The sequence below is a fragment of the Rhinopithecus bieti genome, unplaced genomic scaffold (assembly GCF_001698545.2).
Source record: "Rhinopithecus bieti isolate Rb0 unplaced genomic scaffold, ASM169854v2 scaffold_1103, whole genome shotgun sequence".
Taxonomy (NCBI): Eukaryota; Metazoa; Chordata; class Mammalia; order Primates; family Cercopithecidae; genus Rhinopithecus; species Rhinopithecus bieti.
This window is the reverse complement of record NW_016803302.1, coordinates 1,190,939-1,202,875: the sequence shown is the minus strand read 5'-3', so window position 1 is coordinate 1,202,875 and position 11,937 is coordinate 1,190,939.

Here is an 11,937-nt window from a genome sequence, read left to right as displayed (position 1 = left end):
TCTGTAGGTTGCCTGTTCACTCTGATGGTAGTTTCTTTTACTGTGCAGAAGCTCTTTAGTTTAATTAGATCCCATTTGTCAATTTTGGCTTTTGTTGCCGTTGCTTTTGGTGTTTTAGACATGAAGTCCTTGCCCATGCCTATGTCCTGAATGGTATTACCTAGGTTTTCTTCTAGGGTTTTTATGGTATTAGGTCTAACATTTAAGTCTCTAATCCATCTTGAATTAATTTATATGAGTTTCTGTTTTAAACTTGAAAGCTAAAGACTTCTTCATTCTCATCTTATTTCTTCCATCTGTTTTAATGTTTATGATAATGGTAATTTGCTTTTTTTTCCCCCTTCCCTCTCATGTGTCTTTATAAAATTAAGTTAATAGTATGTTCTCTGATATATTCAGTTTTATTTTTACTATCTCAGACTCTTTACTCTTAGAGTTTCTTTATATTCCTCTGTCATATATTTGAAAATAGTTTTTCATTATACATATATTAGAATAATATCAAAGATATCTTTTATTTTAAAATAGTTGCAACTGTTTTAATAGTTACACATGGTTTTAAAATCAAATATTACCAAAAAATACATCCAAAAAAACACTTCTCTCAACCACATGCCACCCCCAGTTACTGCCCTCAGACAGTAACTCTTCAACTACTTTGCTGTTTTTTATTTCCTCTGTGCTTCTAAATATGTGTATGCTGCTACTTCTGGATGTATCAGTTTTGTCATTACTTTTTGACTCCTTGATATGGTCACCTTCACCTCATACCCTTTCCCTATCATCCCAATGGGGTCATAGTTAGTGCTTACATTGTCATCAGTCATATTCCTTGCTTATAGAACTTTCCTTTACTTAGAGAACTTATGGAATTCTCTCCCCAATGCTCAAACATATCAAATAATAGGGCAATTTCACCTTTTCTCCTTGTTGTCCTTTCTCCTGGAATAATCCATCCTTCTACTTCAGCTGGGATTTTTTTCTGACCCTCAGCATAGTTGTCATCCTGAAATTTTCATTGCTGTTTTCCTGTGCAGAATTCTCTGTTTTCTTCATCCCAAGTCTTCCTATCACTTAGTTTATGCTCTCATTTTGCCAAAGCATCTAACCTAGGAACTGCCTGAGAGTAGGGAACATATGAGTTAAACTTGGAGTTTTAACATATATAAATATTTCTTTATTTTCCCTCATTATACTTGATTAATAGCTCCTCTAAGTATAAAATTCAAGCTTGGAAAATATTTTCTTTAACAATTTTGAAGACTTGTCCTTATTATTTTCCTATTTCCAGTATTGATATTGAGAACTCTAAAGCCATTCTAATTTATTTGTATATAGCTGCTTTATTTTCTTGAAAGCTTTTAGGATCTTTACCTTATTCTTGTTTCTCTGAAATTTCACATGATATAAAATTGATATAAACCTTTTAAAAATTTATTGTCTTGGGCATTTGGTATGCCCTATCAATCTTGATTTGGATGCCCTTGAGAGTTTTTTGGAAACTTTTTGTCATTTAATTTTCTCCCCTACTTTTTTTCTGTTTTTGCTTCCTATGATTACTAGTAGTAAGCTATTGGAACTCCAAGATAAACCCTCAAATTTTCCTCTGTCTGTTACATTCCAAATTATTTGGCATTTTGTCCAGCTTTCTGAGAAAATTTCATTAACTTAAAAGTTCAACTTAAAAGTTGAACTTTTCTTCAACTTTTAAATTCACCATTCTATTTAATCTTATATTTTGTCGCTTATTTTACTTTTTAGGAGATTTTTTGTTCTTTGATTGGTTCTCTTTTAGAGTACCTTGTTCTTGTTTCTTGTTCACGGCATTTTTATTATCTGAGGACATTATTTATAAATTTATTTCAAGTTCTTCTCAATAATCTGAAGATGACATTTTTCCACTTGCTTGCCTGTTTGTTTTCATCTGCCTTTCAGTCTGGAGTCATTCTCTGAATGTCTAGTGATATGTAATTAAGCTTATATTTCAGAGTGAATTATTAAAACAGTATTTTGAAGGCTCCACATTTATAGTAGACAGCATTTGTTAACCCATGAGCTTCAGTACGGGTTGAATGAGAAGTCAGCCAGTCTTTTCACTGAGGCACCCTGAATTTAGTCTTTCCTCAAGAAAATAATACTCCAATCTCCTGTTTGCATATAGTTGGCAGGACAGTGCATATGCCTTTTAGTGAAGTTCAAAAATCAAAGTAGTGGGTAAGAACTGAAGATTTTACCATTCAGAATTTGGTATTCTCAAGTATACAGCATCTTTGATACAATAAGCATCTGTTATAAGTTTTGATAAGGAAAGAAATCTGGGGCACCAAATGTTTTATATACAGATTTTCAATAAAACATATGTATCTGGAAGATCAATAAAAGAAAAGGAAAAGAAAGGAAAATTAAATGAATTCAACTTTTATTTTAAAATGTTTTGTTTCGTTAGTTGTTTAATTTTAAATCCTCTTTTTTTTCCTTTTGATGGAACACATATTGTAATAATTCCAGTAACTGTTTCTTTGAATGATTTAGAGATATCAGAAAATTTTTAAGAGAGACACTGAGGCCAGGCATGGTGGTGCATGCCTGTAATCCCGGCACTTTGGGAGGCTGAGGCAGGCAGATTTCTAGAGGCCAGTCCAAAACAAGCCTGGCCAACACAGTAAGAACCTGTCTCTACTAAAAATACAAAAATTAGCCAGGCATGGTGGCAGTTGCCTATAATCCCAGCTACTCGGGAAGCTGAGGCAGGAGAATCACTTGAACTCAGGAGGCAGAGGTTGCAGTGAGCTGAGATCACACCACTGCACTCCAGCCTGGGTAACAGTGCAAGACTCCATATCAGAAAAATATAATAAATAAAAATGCAGAAAGTGGATATAAAATTAGTAACTGACTTAGCAGAGAGGAGAAAGCTACAAATAATGACTGCCAACCACTCTGACTTTCTTAGTTCTACTCCCTGGGAAGATTGTTCCTGTCAGTGCTCTTGAAGCTCACTTCTGAGGAAGTCACTGGGGAAAAATTCTGTTAACATTAGCAGCTCCTTCCTACTGTTATTAATTTGAGGTCTCTGGATAGCAGCTAATAAACTGAGCCTTTGGTTTCCAGGGTTTATTTATTCCAAATGCCAATCTTTCAGGCAAGTATTCAAAGCCAATGAGCATATGATGCTATATAGAGACCTTGAATCTCCATGCCAGTCTTGAAATTCTTGTCTTATAGCAGTAGACTTCAATATTCTACCTTCAATATTCAGACTTTAATCTTCTGATTTTATCTTGACTTCTAACTCAGTACAAGATTGAAATGGTTGATTAGAAACAATATTCCCTTCCCAAACAGCATCCAAGTATTCTGGCAGCTCATCACCATTAGATCTACCTTATGAGAAATATAAAAGGGAGTCCTTTAAGTTGAAACAAATTGACACTAACAATATGAAAACATAAAAAGGTATAAAACTCACCATAAAGGTAAGAATATAGTCAAATTCAAAATACTCAAATACTTTGATAGTATGTAAGTTAAAAGACAAAAGTATTAAAATATAGCTATAATATTTTAATGGATACACATATATAAATGATGTAAATTGTGACATCAATTACACATAAAGTGTGGAGGGAAGAGAGGTTGAAGTATGGACATTGTGTATATAGTCAAAGTTAAGTTGTTATTGTTTTAAAATAGACTGTTAAAACTATAATATGCTTTATATAAGCCTCTGGGTACCACAAAGAAAAACATATAGTAGATACAGAAAAGACAGAATGGAATCAATTTATACCACTATAAAAAAAATTGTTAAGTTACAGGCCGGGCGCGGTGGCTCAAGCCTGTAATCCCAGCACTTTGGGAGGCCGAGATGGGCGGATCATGAGGTCAGGAGATCGAGACCATCCTGGCTAATACGGTGAAACCCCGTCTCTACTAAAAAACTCTAGCCGGCACGAGGCGGATGCGCCTGAGATCTCCAGCTACTCGGGAGGCTGAACATGTAAAATGGGCGTGACTTTACCCGGAGGGGAGCTTGCAGTGGGGGGGAAAGGCTTGAGATCCGGCACGTCACTCACCTGGGCCAGAAGCAAACTCCGTCCAAAAAAAAAAAAAAAAAAAAAATTGTTAAGTTACAAGGAAGACAGCAAAAGAGGAAGAAACAAAGGAACCAACAAAGTCAGAAAACAACAAAATGGCAATAGTAAATTTCTTACCTGATAATAAAATTTTAAGTGTAAATGCATTAAATTCTCTAATCAAAAGACAGAGCAGATCAGTGGATTTAAAAAAAAAAATCCAAATATATGCTGCCTACAAGAGACTCTCACTTTAGCTTTAAAGATACACATAGACTGAAAGTGAAGGGATGAAATAATGATAATCTTTGCAATCGTAACCAAAAGACAACAGGGTAGCCATACTTATATCACACGAAATAGGCTTTAAGCCAAAAAAGACAAATAAATTTTAAGTAAAAGACAAAGAAAGTGATTATATAATTATAAAAGGACCAGATCCTCAACAGAATAAATTATAAATATATATGCACCCTACATTGGAACACAGAAATATATAAAGCAAATATTAACAGAACTAAAGGGAGAGATAGACAGCAACATAATAATAGCAATAGAGGACTTCAATACCCCATATTTAATAATGGATAGAAAAATCAATTAGGAAACAGCAGACTTCAACAACACTATACAACAAATGGACTTAACAGACATATACATAACAATCCATCCAACATCAGCAGAATACACATTCTTTACAAGCACACACAGAATATCATGCAGAATAGATCAAGTATTAGACAATAAAATAAGTCATAACAAGTTTAAGAAGACTGAAATAATATCAAGTGTTTTCCAACTACAATTATATGAAACAAGAAACCAATAACAGAAGGAAAGTTACATAATCCACAAATATATGGAAATTAAACAATATGCTTCTAAATAACCAATAAGTCATTAAAGAAATCAAAAGTGAAATAAAAAAATATCTTGAGAAAAATGAAAATGAAAACACAACATAGCAAAACTTATGGAAAATAGCAAAAGCAGGTCTAAAAGAAAAGTTTCTAGTGATAAATGCCCACATTAAGAAGAAGAAAGATTTCCATAAACATCCTAACTTTATACCTCAAGAAACTAGAAAAAGAACAAACTAAGCCTAAAGTTAATGGAAGAAGAAAATGATAAAGATTAGTACAGAAATAAATGAAAGAGAAACTATAAAAACAATAGAGAAGATCAATGAAGAAAGGATTTTGAATGTTTACAACACAAATAAATAATAAATGTTTGAAGTTATGCATATGCTAATCATCATAGTTTAATAGTTACACATTGTGTACATGTATCAAAATATCACTCTGTATCCTATAAATATGCACATTACATGTCAACTAAAAATAAAATAAAATTCATTATTTGATTCTATTTTAAAAAGGATCAATAAAACTAATAGCTGATTTTTTGAAACAAATAAAATTGGCAAGACGTTAGCTAGACTAGCTGAGAAAAAATGAGAGAAGATTAAAATAATTGAAATTATAAATGAAGGAGGTGACATTACAACTGATGCTGCATAAATTTTTAAGGGTCATAAGAGATTATTATGAACAGGTCTATGCCAAAAAACTAAAAACCTAGAGTCAATGGATACATTCCTAAATATTTACAACCTACCAAAACTGAATCATGAAGAAATAAAAAACCTGAACAGGACTGGCACAGTGGTTCACACCTGTAATCGGAGCACTTTGGGAGGCCAAGACAGGAGGATTGTTTGAGCCCAGGAGTTCAAGACTAGCCTGGGCATCATGGCAAAACCCCATCTGTATAAAAAATACAAAAATTAGCTGGGCATGATGGCACATGCCTATAGTTCCAGCTAGTCTGGAGTCTGAGGTGGGAGGACTGCTTGAGCCTGGGAAGTTGAGGATGCAGTGAGCCATGATTATATCACTGGACTCCAGCCTGGGTGACAGAGCAAGACCTTGTCTCAAAAAATAAAATATAAAACAAAAATCTGAACAATTATAAGTAAAGACATTGAATCAGTAATCAAAAACCTCCTGAGAAAGAAAAACTCAAGACCAGATGGCTACATGGGTGAATTTTACCAAACATTTAAAGAAGAATTAATGCCAATCCTTCTCAAACTCTCCCAAGAAATGGAAGAGGAAGAAACACTTCCAAACTCATTTTACTGAGTCAGCATTACTCTGATGATACCAAAGCCAAATAAAGACACTGCAAGTAAAGAAAACTGCAGGCAGGCTGGGCACAGTCTGTAATACTAGCACTTTGGGAGGCCAAAGCAAGAAAAGCTCAAGACCAGAAAAGCTCAGAAGTTCAAGACCAGCCTGGGCAACATGATGAAACCCCATCTCTACAAAAAAATACAAAAGTTAGCCAGGCATGGTGGCATGAGCCTGTAGTCCCAGCTACTTGGGAGGTTAAGGTGAGAGGATTGAGCCCAGGAGGTCAAGGCTGCAGTGAGCGTCAGTCATACCACTGCACTCCAATCTGGGCAACAGAGCAAGACCCTATCTTAAAAAAAAAGAAAGAAAGAAAGAAAACAAAAGAAAAAGAAAAAAGAAAGAAAACTGCAGGCGAATAACCCTGATGAACATAAATGCAAAAATCCTCAACAAAATACTAGCAAACCAAATTCAATGGCACATTAAAACAATTATGGATTACTATCAAGAAAGACATATCCCAGAGATGCAATGATGGTTCAACATACACAAGTAAATATGACATATCATATTAAGAGAATACACAATAAAAATCATATCATCATTGCAATGAATGCAGAAAAAGCATTTGACAAAATTTGACATCCTATCCCAATAAAAACTCAACAAATTAGGTATGTAGAAGAAACGTAACTCAGCATAATAAAAGCCATATATGACAAGCCCACAGCTAACATCATACTTGATGGTGGAAAACTAAAAACTTTTCTCTAAGATTGGGAACAAGACAAGGATGTTCACTGTCCCTACTTCTATTCAATGTAGTACTAGAAGTCCTAGCCAAAGCAATTAGGCAAGATTTAAAAAGGGAAAAGACATTCTACTCAAAAAGAAATAAGTACATGACATTATCTTATATATAGAAAACCCCAGGGAGGCTGAGGCGGGTGGATCACGAGGTCAGGAGATCGAGACTATCCTGGTGAACACAATGAAACCCCGTCTCTACTAAAAATACAAAAAAATTAGCCAGGTTTGGTGGCGGGCGCCTGTAGTCCCAGCTTCTCGGGAGGCTGAGGCAGGAGAATGGCGTGAACCCGGGAGGCAACGGAGCTTGCAGTGAGCCGAGATCACGCCACTGCACTCCAGCCTGGGTGACAGAATGAGAATCTATCTCAAAAAAAAAAAAGAAAGAAAACCCTAAATACGCTACAAAAATTAAAAACTGTTAGAGCTAATAAATGAATTTAGTAAAGGTACAGGGTACAAAATCAAAATACAAAAATCAGTTACATTTATAATCACTAACAACAAACTATCTGAAAAAGAAATCAAGAAAACAATCTCATTTACAGTAGCATCAAAAAGAATTAACTATTTAGGAATGAATTTAACCAGGTAAGTGAATGACCTGTACCCTAAAGACTACAAGAGGTTGATGAACAAATTCGAAGAAGACATAAATGGAAAGACATCCTGTGTTCATGGATTACATGAATAAATATTGTTAAAATGTCCACACTATCCTAAGCAATCTACAGATTCAATGCAATCCTTATCAAAATTCCAACAGTATTTTTCACATAAACAGAAAAAATTCCTAAAATTCATATGGAGCCATGAATAGCCAATGGAGACCCTGAATAGTCAACACAATCTAGAGCAAGAACAAAACTGGAAGCATCACACTACCTGATTTCAATATATGTACAAAACTATTGTAATCAGAACAGCATTGTGTTGGCATAAAAACAGACATACACACCAATGGAGCAACACAGACAGCCCAGAAATAAATCCATGCATTTAGAGTCAATTGATCTTCAACGAAGGTGCCAAGAACACAAAAGAGGAAAGGATAATCTCTTCAATAACTAATATTGGGAAAACTAGATATTCACATGCAGAATAAAATTGGCTCTTATCTTACACCATATATAAAAATTGACTCAAAATGGATAAGATTTAAAAAGCTCTGAAACTCTTAAACTACTAAAAGATAATATAGGGAAACGTCTTCTTGACATTAGTCTTGGAAACCAGTTTTTTACACATGACTCCAAAAGTACAGGCAAGAAAAGCAAAAACATGCAAATGGCGTTACATCATAACTAAAAAGCTTCTGTACAACAAAGGAAACAATCAACAGAGTGAAGAGATAATCTGTTAAATGGGAGAATATATTTGAAAACCATAAATCTCATAAGGGGTTAATATCCAAAATATATCAGGAACTCAAACAACTCAATAGCAAGAAAACAAATAACCTGATTTTAAAATGGGCAAAAAACATAAATAGACATTTGTCAAAAAAAGACATACAAATGGCTAACAGATTCACTAAAAACATCACTAATTATCAGGGAAATGCAAGTCAAAATCACAATGACATATTACCTCATACCTTTTAGAATGGCTATTATCAAAAAGATGAAAGATAACCAGTGTTGGTGTGGCTGTGGAGAAAAGGTAATTCTTGTACACTGTTAGGAATGTAAACCCGTACCACTTTTGTAGAAAGTAGTATGGACGTTACTGAAAAAGCTAAAAATAAAACTACCATGTAATCAATCCAGCAATCTCACTACTGCATATACATTCAAAGGAAATGAAATTAGTATGTTGAAGAGATACCTGCCTTCCCATATTCATAGCAGCATTATTCACAGTAGCCAAGATATAGAATCAACCTAAGTGTCCATCAACAAATGAATGTAACAAGAAAATTGATACACACACACATACACAAATAGAATAATATTCAGCTTTTTTTTTTTTTTTTTTTTTTTTTTTTTTGAGATAGAGTCTTGCTCTGTTACCTAGGCTGCAGTAGAGTACTGCCATCTCGGCTCACTGCAACCTCCACCTCCCAGGCTCAAGCCATTCTCGTGCCTCAGCCACCCAAGTGGCTGGGATTACAGGCATGCACCATCACACACAGCTAATTTCTGTATTTTTAGTAGAGACGGGGTTTCGCCTGTTGGCCAGGGTGGTCTCAAACGCCTAACCTCAAGTGATCCACCTGCCTCAGCCTCCCAAAGTGCTGGGATTACAAGCATGAGCCACTGTGCCAAGACCACTCAGTCTTTAAAAAAGAAGAAAATCCTGTCATTTGCAACAACATGGGTGAACCTGGAGGACATTATGCTAAGTGAAATAAGCCAGCCACAGAAAGACAAATACTGCATAATCTCACTTATATAGAGAATCTTAAAAAGTTGAATTCAGAGAAACAGAGCAGAATGGTAGTTGCCAGGGCGAATAAATTCTAGAGACCTAATGTACAGTATGGTGAATATAGTTAATAATACTGTGTTATATACATGAAATTTGCTGAGTAGATCTTAAATGTTCTCACCACCCCCCTCCCCAAAAATGAAAGATAACTATTGTGAGATGGTAGATATTTTTATTAGCTTGATTGTACTCATTTCACAATGTATATGAATATCAAAACATCGTGTTGTACATTGTAAATATATACAATTTTTATGTAAATTATACCTCAATAAAGCCTGGGGTGGGAGAGGATAAATGATCAAGAGCCATTAAGAAAGGATGCTTGTGGCTTCCATACTGGAAGGAGTTGGGCTGTGTGTGTGTGTGTGTGTGTGTGTGTGTGTGTCTGTGTGCGTGCGCACGCAGGAGGTAACAGCCTGGCTATTCAACTTTCCCCAGAGGAGATCCCTTTTGTCCTTCTTTACCTAGTTCTCATGTAATCAACAGTATAGATATCGGCCGGGCGCGGTGGCTCAAGCCTGTAATCCCAGCACTTTGGGAGGCCGAGACGGGCGGATCACGAGGTCAGGAGATCGAGACCATCCTGGCTAACACGGTGAAACCCGTCTCTACTAAAAAATACAAAAAACTAGCCGGGCGAGGTGGCGGGCGCCTGTAGTCCCAGTTACTCGGGAGGCTGAGGCAGGAGAATGGCGTAAACTCGGGAGGCGGAGCGTGCAGTGAGCTGAGATCCAGTCACTGCACTCCAGCCCGGGCAACAGAGCGAGACTCTGTCTCAAAAAAAAAAAAAAAAAAAAAAAAAAAAAAAAAAAAAAAAAAAAACAGTATAGATATCTGTAATTAAGATATTTATGAGAGGATTTATTGGCAAATGGAATGAAATCCAGCACCTGTGCAATCTAAAGACATCCATTATTTGAGCGACAAACTAATGGATATACCTGCTACCTCATCATCTAGAATGTTCCAGTACTATCCTTGTATTATGTAAGCTTAAGCAGTAAAGTGCCTGGATGTCATGTCCTCTGCTTGTTTGAAGGGTTATTATGAGAACTGCTTTGTTAAACAGCAAAAAGAAAGAAAGAAAGAGAGAGAGAGAGAGAGAGAGAGAGAGAGAGAAAGAAAGAAAATGAAAAAGAGAAAGAAACTTACTTTTCACCATATATTCTTCTATACTTTCAAAATTTTGTACCATAATTGTGACTTATTTGTTAAAAATAAGTATTTTTTTACAGTGAATTTATCATCCTCCTCATGAACCCACCTATTCCACCTTAGAAATTTTTCTTTTGGTAAAAGGCGTCACCATTCACCTAGTCACTCATACTAGATATGTCAGTATTTTCTTCAACTTTTATGTCAGCCTCAATATTTACATCTCACAAAGTACCAAATCAAGTCTTTTTTTTTTTTTTTTTTTTTTTTGAGACGAAGTGTTGCTCTGTCGCCCAGGCCGCAGTGCAGTGGCGCAATCTCGGCTCACTACAAGCTCCGCCTCCCGGGTTTACGCCATTCTCCTGCCTCAGCCTCCCGAGTAGCTGGGACTACAGGCGCCCACCACTACGCCCGGCTAGTTTTTTGTGTTTTTAGCAGAGACGGGGTTTCACCGTGTTATCCAGGACGGTCTCGATCTCCTGACCTCGTGATCCGCCTGCCTCGGCCTCCCGATTTGCATATCTAGTCCCTCTATCCTTATTGTCACTACTTCATTTCAAGCCTTCCAAATGTCTAGTGGGACTAGTGAGATGGTCTTTTGTCTGGTTTTTCCTCCATCAACTCCTCCTAGTTCCTGTCCACTTTCCAAATTGCCACTAGTTATAATTGGAAAACAATTTGAATGCGTCACGACTTCTCATAAGGCCTCCACATAGATGCTTGATAAATAACCTATTCATTTGAGTTGATGGACTGAAAAAAAAAAACTGCAAAAAGAAAAATTTTATGAAACAAACTAAAAATCAGGCCAGATGCAGTGGCTCACACCTGTAATCCTAGCACTTTGGGAGGCCAAGGCAGGCAGATCACTTGGGGTCAGGAGTTGGAGACCAGACTGACCAACATGGAGAAACCCTGTTTCTATTAAAAATAAAAAATTGGCGGGGGCGGAGCAAGATGGCCGAATAGGAACAGCTCCAGTCTCCAACTCCCAGCGCGAGCGACACGGAAGACCGGTGATTTCTGCATTTTCAACTGAGGTACTGGGGTCATCTCACTAGGGAGTGCCGGACAATCGGTGCTGGTCAGCTGCTGCAGCCTGACCAGCGAGAGCTGAAGCAGGGCGAGGCATCGCCTCACCTGGAAGCGCAAGGGGGAAGGGGATCCGTTTTCCTAGCCAGGGGAACTGAGACACACAACACCTGGAAAATCGGGTAACTCCCACCCCAATACTGCGCTGTAAGCATACAGGCACACCAGGAGAATATATCCCACTCCTGGCCGGGAGGGTCCCACGCCCACGAAGCCTCCCTCACTGCTAACACAGC